Source organism: Hyperolius riggenbachi, chromosome 7, assembly GCF_040937935.1.
Source record: "Hyperolius riggenbachi isolate aHypRig1 chromosome 7, aHypRig1.pri, whole genome shotgun sequence".
Lineage (NCBI taxonomy): Eukaryota > Metazoa > Chordata > Amphibia > Anura > Hyperoliidae > Hyperolius > Hyperolius riggenbachi.
The window spans coordinates 31,275,101-31,289,543 of NC_090652.1; the positions used below are offsets into that span (position 1 = coordinate 31,275,101).

The 14,443-nt window shown below is 47.8% G+C and overlaps 1 protein-coding gene across 1 annotated transcript in view; it reads left to right on the plus strand.

Annotated features, from left to right (window-relative positions):
• Positions 1–14,443, plus strand: part of LOC137525461 (sulfotransferase 1C1-like) — a 71,817-nt gene that overhangs the window by 21,192 nt on the left and 36,182 nt on the right. The window lies entirely within an intron of this gene.

Sequence of the window (14,443 nt, forward strand, 5' to 3'; positions counted from 1 at the left end):
GGTTTAAAGTATGCGTCTTCAGAACGCTGGTTTTGTTGCATATTATGCATGAACGCAGGTAAAACGCACATAATGAAAGTCAATGGAAACGCAATGGTATGCATTTTTCTATGCGTTTTTTGTGATGTATTTCCGCTTCCTGTTGTCTTCCTAGTAATTTGCATAAAATGCAAAAGAAAAACGCATACAAAACACATATGCATTTTTTATTTGCTAACCGCAATTGCATTAAAACACACGCAAAATGCTTGAAAAACGCATCTGCAGTAAAAAAAAATACAAATTCAAACGCACCAAAAACGCAGCAAAAATGCCATGACATAAAACACAGCTTTTTATGTTATGTGTGCACCCAACCTAAAGGGGGCTGGAGGAAGCATAAATCCTGGGACAGTGATTGTTTCAGGTTCCCTTTAAGCGAGGCTTCCATGTTTATTTCCTTTTCAGCAATACCAGTTGCTTGGCAGTCCTGCTGATCTATTTGGCTGCAGTACTGTCTGAATCACACACCTGACACAAGCATGCAGCTAATCCAGTCAGATATCAGTCAGAGCACCTGATCTGCCGCATGCTTGTTCAGGGTCTGTGGCTAAAAGTATTATAGGCAAAGTATCACCAGGACTACCAGGGAATGTGCACTGTTTAAAGGGAAATAAATATGGCAGCCTCCAAATATCATGCTCACTTTAGGTTGCCTTTAAAGGGAACCTAAACTGAGAGGGACATGGATGTTTCCTTTTAAACAATACCAGTTACAAGAGTCTTGCTGATCTCTTTGGCTGCAGTAGTGGCTGAATCACACATCTGAAACAAGCATGCAGCTAATCCAGCCTGACTTCAGTCTCCTGTTCTGCCTGCTTGTTGAGGGGCTGTGGCTAAAAGTAAGGGTGGACATACATGGTACAATTTTTCATTTTTTTCCGATTAGATAATTTAGTTTAATTATTCCGTTAGATCGAATATAAAGATTTTTCCAGCATGTCCGATCTGATTTTTCTCAAAAAAAACGGGATAATCGTTCGAATTTCTTGATCAAAAAAAAAAAATATTTTCAACTTTCATTCGATTCGATCATTTAGATCGAATAAACGGGATAATCAATTTTTTTTATTGTACCATGTATGGCCACCTTAGAGACACAGGACCAGCAGGAGAGTCAGGCAACTGGCTTCTCTCTTCAATGCAGCGCCACTGCCGGCTTCCTGCAGTGTTGCCCAGGGACGCTAACACCACAGACGGCCCAGTCTGTCCTCTCTCTGATGACAGCGGGCTGCAGCGTGACATGGAGGGTGCCGCTGTCGGGTCCTATCGGCAATGCAGCGCCATCGCCAGCTTCCTGCAGTGTTGCCCAGCGACGCTAACACCACAGACGGCCCAGTCTGTCCTCTCTTTGATGACAGCGGGCTGCAGTGTGACATGGAGGGTGCCGCTGTCGGGTCCTATCGGCAATGCAGCGCTAGCCTTGCGCTACAACAGGAAATGGAGCCGGGACTGTCACTTCAGGAAGCTGGGTGGGCGGACGCTCTGAGGGGAATACACTGCACCCTACGGCGCTGCTCAACTCCAGCCTCTGCTCACATCCCACAGAGCAAGGAAGACTGGGACACTCTCGGGCGACTAGTGACTCGCCCCTTACAAATGCCTCGCCTATAGGCACGTGCCTAGAGTGCCTAATGGTAAATCCGGCCCTGCATGTCGAGTTTTACGCTAATTTTATGCAGCTTGGAATTGGACCAATCTAATGCAGTAGCTGATTATCTAAAGAGTCCAAATCCAAGCTAGGTAAGTTTGCATAAATTTAATATCACATTTCCATGCAATTAACATTTTTATTATTGATTGATTGATCTCCATAAATACATTACATTTCATATGAATTAAAAAGAAACTGTAACCAAGAAATGAACTTCATCCCAATCAGTAGCTGATACCCCCTTTTACATGAGAAATCTATTCCTTTTCACAAACAGACCTTCAGGGGGCGCTGTATGACTGATATTGTGGTGAAACCCCTCCCACAGGGTGATGTCAGGACCATGGTACTGACATCACACTGTGGGAGCCTTGTTGCATTGTGGGAAATAACAGCTGTTTCTAACTGCCAAAAAAGCAAGCAGCATCTCCTGTCACTGACATCACCTGCCAGCAGTAAAAATGTCACCATGTGATAAATGTCAGAATGTAAATCAGGGAGAGGAAAGATTTTACAATAAGCAAACACTGACTAAATCATTTATACATAATTATTGTAAAAATTAAGCACTTTTTGAATACATGATTTAACTGATTTTAAAAGTTTCTACTCAAAAAAATTGTTTTCTATTATTGTGAATATACAGCTCCTGCAGCACCTCACAGAGTACATAGTCCTGTCACTGACTGTCCTCAGACAACTCACTGACTAATCCTACCATAGTCATAGTGTAATGTCCTACCATAATACTATTATGTATTTATATAGCATTGGCATCTTCTGCAGCACTGTACAGAGTACATAGTCATGTCAATGACTGTCCTCAGAAGAGCTCACACTCTAATCCTACCATAGTCATAGTCTAATGTCCTACCATATTATTATTATGTATTTATATAGCACTGACATCTTCTGCAGCACTTTACAGAGTACATAGACGTCACTGACTGTCCTCAGAGGAGTTCACAATCTAATCCTACCATAGTCATAGTGTAATGTCCTACCATATTATTATTATTATTATTATGTATTTATATAACAGTGGCATCTTCTGCAGCACTTTACAGAATGCATAGTCATGTCACTGACTGTCCTCAGAGGAGCTCACAATCTAATCCTACCATAGGAGGAGGACGTGTGTTAGGAGAGCTCCTGGACTTCCAGGGGAGGTCTTTGATCTGCAGAGCCGAGTCCAGCCTTGGAGTGCTTTTCTTGGGCACAGTTTTCACCTGAAGTCCCTGCTCCGGGCCTTGCCGGGCAGGAGCTTGGCCTAGGCTAACTGGCCGCTCCAGCCATGGAGCGGCCAGCTCATTCCCCCCCTACTGCTTCACCAACTCACCTGGGGGATGAGGAAGGCTCCTCGGGAGAGGACATCGTGAACAATGTCGTGGCCTGGGTCAAGGCTGTGAAAGCCTGTGAGGAGGCCTTAGGAGAGCTGAGATATAGCTTTGGGAGAGCAAGATTCCGTTACGGCATCAAATGGAAACCTGACCTGCTATGGCAGGACAAGGAGATGGTGGACCTAAGGAGAGAGATTATAAAACAGAAATTGAAGTTAGCAGAACTCGAGAGGGTTGGCGGTCCCTTTGCCGAGCAACTAAAATACAGAAAAAGGTTCAAGCAAATGCTTATGCCTGAACAGGATGTGGACGACAGCGACACAGAAGATGACTGTGTAATCATTGAGGATGAGTGCACCCCCCCGGAGAGGCCACCGTGGATGAAGGAGGAGGTGTCCCAGTCCCCCATCCCACCCGGGCAGAGGGTGCACGCTGAAGACCCCATGGAGGGAAAGAGTGGAAGTGAGGTACAGGGGATGCTGGTACCGGGCCCTGTGGCGAGCATCCAGGTGAGTGCTGATGGTGCTGGTGCCGCTGCCCCTGCTACTGGGGGTCCTGGTGGCGTGGGTGCTGCTGGGGTCCCCGGTGAGGCAGTGGGTGGCGGTGCTGGTGCTGTCTCCGCTGTGGCTGGCATGCTCCCCTCTGACTTACCTGGAGGTGGTGGTGTGGCCGCAGCTGCAGTGGCCTCCCTGGGCGTTCGCACGGTCTCTGCTTCTGGTGGACCCTTGGACCTGGCATCAGAGTCACCTATGGTGGCTGGTGTGGGGTCTGGGGTGAAGCTGGGAGCGGGGCTGTGCGCCCAGGATCAATGGGAAAGCTCCCTGCCTCAGAAGACGTCCCAGCAAGATGGCGCTGGCCTGCCGCGAGGTGCCCTGTCCACGCCAGGCCAGCTTCCGGTGAGCGGGGCGGAAGTGACGCTAGCGGCGCCCATTCCGCCTGAATGCGGAAACGCCATTGGTGGCAATGCGGGAGAAGGCGGAAACTCAGTCTCCATTGATGTAGCGGTAATTCCGCGTCAATGCGGAGGTTCTGAAGCGGTCAATGCGACCAAAGACCCGCAGGAAGGCGGAACTGCTAGCAATTCTGATGGTGGTGAAGGCGGAAACCTTTCTATTAAAACTGATGGCGGAATTCCTATAGAAGAGAGTGGAGGAGAAAACGGAATGCAGTATGGTGATGCAGGGGATGCATCCCCACTCTTGCTGGAGGCTGAGGATGCGGAAAATCAGTTACCACAGGGCAAGATGGCCGCTGAAGGCGGGGAATATGCAGATGAGGAGGATGGTGGAATCGGGGTCCAGAGAAGGCAACCTGGAGCTACACAAATCGCCGTGGCAACCACTGCTGCAATGTTGCAAGAAGATTTGGAAGGAAATGGGGCAGCTTTCCTGGGACTCGTGGATTCGTCTCTTAGCGAAGAACAAAGTAAGGAAATATTGTGTTTGGCCATGCAACCAAGCCTGGACATGGACTTATCTGTTGAAGAGTTCATAGATGGGAATGTTTCCCAAGGTAATGGGTCTGAGCAGTCTGAGCCTGCTAATCATATGGATGTCGTTGAAAGTGACGGTGACCAGCCAGCTCAGGAGTTCCTTCCATCTTCTGCTGAGGAAGGAAATACAAGTTCTCCTGAGGACCACAGTGGAGTAGAGGACGCTGAACACCTGAAGGGTGAGACTAAACGTGTATTTTCTGATAAATTGCCGAAAAAAAGAATTAAGAAAAAAGGGAAAAATAGAGAGAGCAAATTAAGAAAATTAAGTATTGATGTTGGTAAAAGACGGGGAAAGTGTGGAAAATTGTCTGTGGTGGAGGAGACGGACGTATCCTCTCAGGGTACTCAAGGTGGGGAGGGTGTCCAGGGTGAAGAGGGTCCCCCTGCCTTTGTACAGGAGTGTGAGGGAGGAGAGATCCTGATGGTACAAAAAGGGGGTGGAGGTGCCCCTGGGGGGGAGGGTAGAGGGTATAGAGACCTTGACCCTCTCTTTAAGAGAAACCTTCTCTCAGACTTCATAACTGAGGATAGAGAGGGGAGTAAAAAAGGGGGGAGGAAGAAGAAGAAAAAAGATAAACACCCAGAACCACCCCCATTGATAATTGACGATATCGTCACAGAATTTAAGACAATTGATCTTACATACAGGCTAGAAAAGACCAAATTAGTGGTTATAGATGAACACTCTGGTGAGGCTGTAGTGTTGGCAGTGGAGCCGGGGGGATATTATGGAGGCCTGCACCTGGTAGGCTCGGGTGACCCCGAATGTGGCCTCCAGCTCGAGTTTCGAGCAGACGGCAAGAAATTTACAGTACGTAATGAAACCATTACGAGATTTTCCTTTTCAGGAGAGACGGAGTGGATGGAGACCATATTCGGGCTCGGGCCGAATGCCCCCAGGTGTGGGCCTCCCCCTCCCCCCGCCTCCACTGCAGTCAGCCCCGACCAGACAGATGCTGTAATCTCTGCAGCTGGAATAGGTGCTGCCAGGGAAGGTGTGGGTACGAACACTAACACTGATGGTGGTGTTGTGGTGGGTACCAGTGGGAGCGCTGTGGAGGAGCCGAGGTTGCCAGAGTTAGAAAGTGTGATGAGAGTCGGTTTTCCCGAACTCGGTCCTGCCCGGAATCCCGGGGCCCTTGCTCCTCTGGCAGCCTCGGCCCAAAGTACTTCAGCGGCTCGTCCGGTAACTTACTCAAGAGTGGTTAAAGGCGCTGCTCCGGGTAGGAGGGTTGTAGCTCCCCTGGAGACAGGATTGGAAGACGGCACCCCAGGTCGGAGGAATGTCATTCGGCTCAAATGGGATCATGCCCACACTCCCGTTCCGAATAGAAAGCAATTTACTAAATACCTCCTTGACATGGGAATAAGGCCGGCGGACCTCTTTGCGATCCTGGCTCCAGGGGACCCTCCGCCGTATTATGATGTGTCCTTTCTCTCCCAGCACGGTATGGAGGCCTTTCTCGAGGAACGTTTAAGGCATTCGGTAAACGATGAATGGCACGGCTTTAAAGTCATTCCCTTGTCCAGGCAGACGCTGGAGAGAAAGGCACACATTGTAGTGCAAAACGAGAGTATCCCGGTGCGGGACCTGGTGACTTGGGTCCAACATTACTCGGACATAATGTCCCCGCCGCACAGGGTCCTGGACGAGCTCGGGATCTGGTGGGGGGAGTATGAGGTGGCGATCCGACTCCGGACAAAGGAGGGGGTCGTCACCCATATTCCCCGTTCCGCCCTCATAGGGCGGGACAAAGTTATCACCTATTACCCGGGCCAACCCAGGACCTGAAATAGGTGCGGCAAGAGGGGACACTTGGCCAGTGGCTGCCCAGATCCGAGGTGCAGTCGCTGCCAGGAGTTCGGGCACTCCGCGTCTTCCTGCAAAAGAATCAAGTGCAATTTTTGCTTCGAATTTGGCCATCCCTATACGGAGTGCCCGATCTCCTGGGCGACGATGCCCTCGGATCTGAGGGTCGCCCTGCTGACAACTATGGTAGAGGACCAGGATGTCTCTGTGGCTGACCCTAATGTGTGTGTTGAGTCTGTTCCAGCTCCTAACGTGTCAACGTCCAGCGTGAACCCGTCCTCTGTAGTACCCTCCTCTGGTTCTCTTCCAGTCAGCATGGCCTCTGATAGGCAGCCTGGGCCTGAGTCACTGGCTCCCGCTCGGGGTGCTGCTCGGGGCGGAGGTGGCCCTCCTCCCAAGGAGCAGCGACTCAAACCTGTTAGGAGTAGGGGTGGAGGTGGCCTTCGGCCCCTTACTGCCGCTCCTATAGGTCCACCTCTAGCCCCCAAGCCTCTTCCTAGGAAGACAAAGGCTTCCCCTGCCACCACTCCCCCTGCAGGTGGTCCTAACCTGCCCCCTCCTGTTCCTGTCTCCCCAGCCCCTGCAGTGTCCCTTCCCCCTCCCATCCTTTCTGCCCCGGAGATGTCCCTTCCACCTCCCACCTTCCCAGTCCCTGCAGTTTCCCCTTCCCTTCCCAGCCCTGTAGTTTCTAGTGCCCCCCCTGCACCTCCTGTCATTGTCCCGCCCCTTCCTTCTGCTTGCCCCACCGCGCCAGCTAGCGGTAGTGGGTTTGTTTTGTCTGGTTCCGTCCCTTCTGGCTATGCCTTCTCGGCCCCTTGCCCCACGGATGCAGCCCTTGCCCCTTGGAAGAGGGAGCATCTCTCGCAGGAGGACAATCCTACTTAGAGGAACGTTTCAAAACAAAGAAGAGGAGAGGTGTTAAGCCTTTGAGTAGGGGTCTTCCTGAGGACCCGAGGGTAGCAAGCAGGATGGCTGCCCACCAAAGGAGGCAGAAGGAGAAAGAGATAAATCTGACTAACAGATTTGAGGTTCTGGCCACATCTCCCCTTGTCTCTGAAGAGGAGGAGATGGTGGCAGAAAGTTCTGCTTCCATTGGGGAGGCATTGTGATTAGTGTTTTTGTCTGTTTACTTTTTGTAATGTTGTCTTTTGTTTTATCTTTTTGTCTTTGTCTGAAGAAAGATAAAGGGAAACCTTGAATCACCCTAATGGCGGTTCCCCCACCACTTATACTGGCTACGATCAACGTTGCCAGTATCAAAACGACCAAGGCTCGAAAATTGGCTTTTTCAATTTTGGCTACCCATGAGGCGGATGTTTTTTTTTCCTGCAGGAGACCAGACTCACCTCTGCAGCTGACCTTTGGTTGGCTGAAAGGGACTGGGTGTCCGGTCCGAGTTTTTGGTCCCTTGCGGGAGAGTCTGGTAGTGGTGTGGCGGTCCTTTTTAGGGCCGACATGGCAACTTGCCGGCGGGTTATTGAGGTGGAGATGGGTAGGTGTCTGGTCCTAGACGTCTGTGTGAGGGGGCAGGATCTCAGGCTTATTAACATCTATGCCAACCCCAGGTTTAAAGGGGAGAGAAAACGCCTTCTTACACGGATCAGGCCATACCTTTTTTCAGCCTATCCAGTGATCCTGGGCGGTGATTTTAACACCATCACTAGGGCCATGGACAGGGCAAGTGCCCAGGTCCGGATAGGTGTAGATAGCAGGTTTCTAGTTAGATTAGTTAATGAGTCCGACCTGGTAGATGTGCACGTTCGTCACTCCCCAGGTCTCACGGGTTTCACTTTTCAGAGAGGTAATAGTAGGTCCAGGATAGATAGATTTTTTGTTTCAGAGAGCCTCATCACTTCAACTCCTAAGTTGTTGGCGGTGGAGTTCTCGGATCACCTTATTCTGTCGGTAGGCTTAAATGCTTCGGATGCTCCTCCCAGAGGTCGGGGTATCTGGAGAATGAATTCGTCCCTGCTGCTGGAAGATAAGGTGAGACAATCCTTTGAGGAGTTTTTTCAAGCACAGGTCTCCATTCTGGACTGCTTTGACAATAGGTCTGAGTGGTGGGAGGAGGTCAAAAAACGTGTCGTTAGATTTTTCAAGGGTCTAGCTACCCGTAGAGGTGTTGATAGAAACTTGGCTTACCAGACTCTAAGGGAGAGATTGACTGTCCTTGTCTCTGAGGGCGGGGACCCGGGGGAGATCTCTGAGGTCAAACTTCGCCTTAAGCAGCAGCAATACGACCGGCTGGCTTCTTTGGCTCTGGAAAGGGATCATGGTAAGTACCACTCGCCTGACCCTTACCAGAGTTTCAAACAAAGCTCAGCGCTTAAGACGGTCATCGGTCTCAGGGATGGCTCGGGGTCTCTGGCAAAGTCCAGGTCGGAGATCCTAGCCATCGCTAGAGAGTTTTACGCTGATCTGCTTGGGGAGAAGCCACTTGACCAGACAAGGATGGAAGATTTCTTGGATTCCACGCCAGGTCTGGGAGATGTGGACATTTCTGCCATAGACTTGACAACGGAAATTACTGCGGACGAAGTAGTGAGAGCCATTGGTGGCCTTGCGCCTAAAAAGACCCCGGGTCCGGATGGACTGACGGCCGAGTTCTACAAGGCCTTCGTGTCCGTTCTGGCCCCTCAATTGGCTGGAGCTTTTAATGATTGCCTTGCTGAGGGTCAGTTACCACCCTCCATGAGGCAATCTGCGGTAATCCTGTTGTCAAAAGGTCGTGATCCTGAGATGATTGAGAATTGGCGTCCCATCAGCCTTCTCAATGTCGACAGGAAGATCTTGGCGAAAATTTTGTTCTGGCGGTTGTCCCAGGTGACAGATGTGCTTTCCTGCCATCAGCACTGCTCTGTTGTGGGAAGGAGCACGCTCTCAGCACTGTTAGCTGTCCGGGAGGTCCTGGAGCGGTGCAGGGCTGAGGGTTGGGGAAAGTACCTACTGACGTTGGATCAGTCCAAGGCTTTTGATCGGGTCAATCACAAGTACCTGTGGCGGCTACTTACTGTATACGGTTTGCAGGGGAGGTTTGTAGATTGGCTGCGAACTTTATACGAAGAGGCTGAGAGTTTTATGCTGATCAATGGATGGATAGGCCAGCCTTTTGAGGTGAGCTCGGGGGTCCGCCAGGGTTGTCCGCTGAGTTCTCTACTGTACGTGTTCGCCATCGACCCCTTTGTGAGAAGGCTAGATGGCGGCATGCTTGGTGGGGTTCCGGTGGGCATCTCTGGGAGCCCATCTCTGAAGGTGGTGGCATATGCCGACGATGTTACCGTGGTGGTCTCGGATGCAGAAGAGGCGTTGGTGGTTGCTGAAGAGATCACCCGGTACTCGTTGGCATCTGGTTCCAAGATCAATCCAGATAAGTGCGAAACTCTCTGGATGGGCAAAGATGGAGAGTCCTTTAGACTTCCCGGATCCTTTCCCGTGCCTCAAGACGAAATCAAAATTCTCGGCATCAAATTTGGCCCAGGCGATTATGGCCTGCGAAATTGGGTTAGCAAACTATCAGATGTCGACAGGAAAGTGGTCCGCTGGAAAGGTTGGAGTTTGACCTATAGAGAAAGGATTGACCTGATCAAGACTTACCTGATACCAATATTGTTGTATGTCAGTTACGTCACGATTTTGCCAGCATCCCTGTATACCAGGGTCAATGGCTTGTTTTTCCAGATGTTATGGGGAAACAAGCTAAACCATGTGCGTAGAAATATTACCTATAAAACTAGGCGGGAGGGTGGCCTAGGCATGGTCAACCCGATTGTTTTCTTCTCCTTAATTTTTATTAAGCACAATATTGGTAGTATGTTAATGGAGAACCCGCCTGGTTGGGTAGGGATCTTTCAGACTTGGTGTGAGCCTTACCTTGGGGAATGGAAGAGCGGTGGCCCAGTGAAGAATCTGAGGAGACGTCATGGCTACCTCCCGGCCTATGTCTTGCCGTGTTTGAAGAAACTGTTGCAGTGGGGATTGACAGTGGAGGACATCAAATCGGTCGACAGGAAAGCCCTGTCGGCATGGGTGGTGGACTCCTACTTTCCTGACTCACTGGCCTTGAGGGATTGCCCAGGCACAATTTTGGAGGAGGGATTGCGTTTGTTGAACTCGCCGCGGATTCCGAACAAATTGTGGGACATCGCCTGGCTTACCTTCCAGGGCAAGCTTTACGTTAGAGGGCTCATGAAGTGTCGGGATGTGGAGGAACGTGGTTGTCCTCGGCAGGGGTGTGCTGTTGAGGAGACCATGGACCACTTCTTGATGTCATGTCCCTTTAATGTAGAAGTGTATAATCAGGTGGGGAGGGTTCTGAATATCCCATTTCTGGCGCATCTTGGTTATGCCGAGTGGGCCTATGGAGCGTTTAATCAGCGCCAGGGGTATAATTTGTGCACTTTGTACATAGTTAGTCTAGTGGTTAGGAGACACTTATGGTTGGCACGGTGTGATCTAGCTATTAGAAAGAAAGACTTGCCCGTCCAGGTGGTGGTGAACACTATTCTTGGTGAGGTGGGGACCATTCGGTACTTGGAGAGGAAGAAGCTGGGGAGAGGAGCTTGGATTCTGGCTTGGCAGAATATCAAGCCTCCTTGACTTGGTGGAAGTCTCTCCTGGGTGCAGCTTACTATTTCTCTTCTTTTCACCCTAGATTTGATTTTTTTTCTTGATTTTTGAAGTATTGGCCGCAGGCACACAGAGAACATCCCTTTGTGCTTCTCTTTTATGTGTTGGTGAAGTGTCGTCCTGTCTTTGGGTATTATTTTTAGTTTTGTCTTGTCTTGTGTTATGTCCTCAGTCTTATGTTATTGGTACTTTCGGGCGTAAAAGTCCCGTGGTATGTGTGAGGTGTGCATGGTGTTATGTTGGTGCTGTCTATCACTTTTTGGGAGTGGGTTATGTTATGTATTTTTTTTTTTTTTTTTTTTCCTGTCAGTGTGAATGATGTGTTGTAGGTGCTGTCTTGTCTTTACCGGTGGTGGTTCATGTTATATGTATTTTAGTTTTTCTTTTTGTCTGGTTGTCTCGTTTTGGTATAAATGGTGGTGAATGGTGTCTCCCCAAACACGGTGCATTGCGGTTTCTTGATACAATAGATTGATTTTGTTGTTTATGGCGCGGTACGGGCGTTATTTTCTTTTCCCTTTTTGTATATATGCATATATGGGATAAAGCCTATGTTTGATTTTTGTGTGTTATTGCATTGTATGCATTGAAGATACCTTTCAGCCTTATGATGGCATACTTTTTAACTTTATTTATTATTTATGTATGCTATTATTCTGATTTTCTTTAATAAAAAAATCCACAATCTAATCCTACCATAGTCATAGTGTAATGTCCTACCATATTATTATTATTATTATTATGTATTTATATAACAGTGGCATCTTCTGCAGCACTTTACAGAATGCATAGTCATGTCACTGACTGTCCTCAGAGGAGCTCACAATCTAATCCTACCATAGTCATAGTCTAATGTCCTGCCATATTATTATTATTGTGTATTTATATAGCACTGACATCTTCTGCAGCACTTTACAGAGTACATAGTCATGTCACTGACTGTCCTCAGAGGAGCTCACACTCTAATCCCTACCATAGTCATAGCGTAATGTCCTACCATATTATTGTTATGTATTTATATAGTAGTGACCTCTTCTGCAGCACTGTACAGAGTACATAATCATGTCACTGACTGTCCTCAGAGGAGCTCACAATCTAATCCTACCATAGTCATAGTCCAATGTCCTACCATATTATCATTATGTATTTATATAGCATTGGCATCTTCTGCAGCACTTTACAGAGTAAGACAAGACGAGACAAATAACATTTATATTGCGCTTTTCTCCTTGCGGACTCAAAGCGCCAGAGCAGAGCAGCAGCCACTAGGGCGCGCTCTATTGGCAGTAGCAGTGTAAGGGAGACTTGCCAAAGGTCTCCTACTGAATTAGTGCTGGCTTACTGAACAGGCAGAGCCGAGATTCGAACCCTGGTCTCCTGTGTCAGAGACAGAGCCCTTAACCATTACACCATCAGCCACTGACTGTCCTCAGGAGCACATGATGTAATGCTACCATAGTCATAGTCTGATGTCCTTTTAACATTTACCAATATTTTACTATGGCCATTACCACTGTAAATATTTCTTAATTATATTTTGCGCCCAATTCATGACGGTATTTATAGTTTAGACTTATTTCAGCTTCACCCAGTGCCCATTTTACCTTGCGCCTGTATATCATGCACGTGTTCATACTGCTCAAAAGAAAAAAAAATGTTTTAGCATGGAACATGTATAACATATAAATATCCAATATATATGATCTTTAACCACTTTACCCCCGCGCGTACGCATTTCTCCGTCCCTTTTTCCATCCTTTAACCCCCAGGGACGGAGAAATACGTAAGTTCTGCGCTCCCGCCGCTGCCCGCGCTCCCGCTCGTAAACACGCCGCCCGCCGCTAGTAAACACGCCCCCGCCTGCTCGCCCGGAGATCAGTGAACGGGAAAATCCATTCCCGTTCGTTGATCTAAGCCCCGCAATGATCCGCTGCCGCTCGGCTGAGCAGCGCGACAATTGTGGGAAAAAAAAAGTTCTCAGCCTCTTTCTACTTCCTGCGAGCGTCCTTCCGGACGCTTGCAGGTCGCATAAACAAAATGTTACTGTGGCCATCTTGTGGCCAAATAGTAAGACTACATCCAAAGCATTTTTCACATAGAAATAAATTAGTTTAACACACAAAATTAACCCTTTACCTCCCACACTCCCCAATTTTTTTTTCTTGTAATTTAAAAAAAAAAAAAATTACAATTAAAAAAAAAATACATAAATAGTTACCTTAGGGACTGAACTTTTTAAATATTTATGTCAAGAGGGTATAACACTGTTACTTTATAAACTATGGGCTTGTAATTAGGGATGGACGCAAAACTGAAAAAAATGCACCTTTATTTCCAATTAAAATATTGGCGCCAAACATTGTGATAGGGACATAATTTAAATGGTTTTATAACCGGGACAAAAGGGCAAATACATTTCATGGGTTTTAAATACAGTAGCATGCATTATTTAAAAACTATAAAGGCCAAAAACTGAAAAACAATAATTTTTTCCCACGTTTTTTCCTATTTTCCCATTAAAACACATTTAGAATAAAATAATTCTTGGCATAATGTCCCACCTAAAGAAAGCCTAATTGGTGGCGAAAAAAACAAGATATAGTTCATTTCATTGCGAAAAGTAATGCTAAAGTTATAGACGAATAAATGGAAGGAGCGCTGAAAGGTGAAAATTGCTCTGGTGGTCAGGGGGTAAAACCCCTCAGTTGGGAAGTGGTTAAAGCAGCAGGGACAACCATACTATCCCAGGAAATAACACACATATAAGTACATATAAGTAGATGTTATGTACCCACATACTTGTTCTACTTACATAACAAATGTATTGTACTGTTTTCACGTTTTGATTTCAGTGAATTTTATAAAGTACATAAAGAGAAAACAGTTTCAGGCATTTTACATTTCGACTGCTTCTGACTGAAGCCAATCCTGATGTTATTTCCTCCCTTACTCTTTTTTTCTCCTAAAACTGCACTGTCATATGTAGCTTGCGTTGTAATCACATGTGAGCACAGCATAGGTTGTATTTCAGCACCTTCACACTGTACTTCCCTCAGCCAATCAGCGAGGAGTAGACATGTGGGAGGGGAGAAAACAAGCTTCCCTCTCGTCGGCAATGTACCAAACAGAGCCAGGCTGACTGAGTTAAAGGACAACTGTAGGGAGAGGTATAAGGAGGCTGCCATATTTCTTCCTCCTTAAGCAATACTAGTTTCCTGGCAGCCCTGCTAATGTCTTTGGATGCAATAGTGTCTGAATAACACCAGAAACAAGCATGCAGCTAATCTCGTCAGTTCTGACATTAATGTCGGAAACACCTGATATGCTGCATGCCTGTTCAGGCTCTATGGCTAAAAGTATTAGAGACAGAGGATCGGCAGGACAGCCAGGCAACTGGTATTGCACAAAAGGAAAAAAAACATGGCAGCCTCCTTACAGTTGTCCTTTAAGATTCATCATAGCAGAAACATTTATGATTA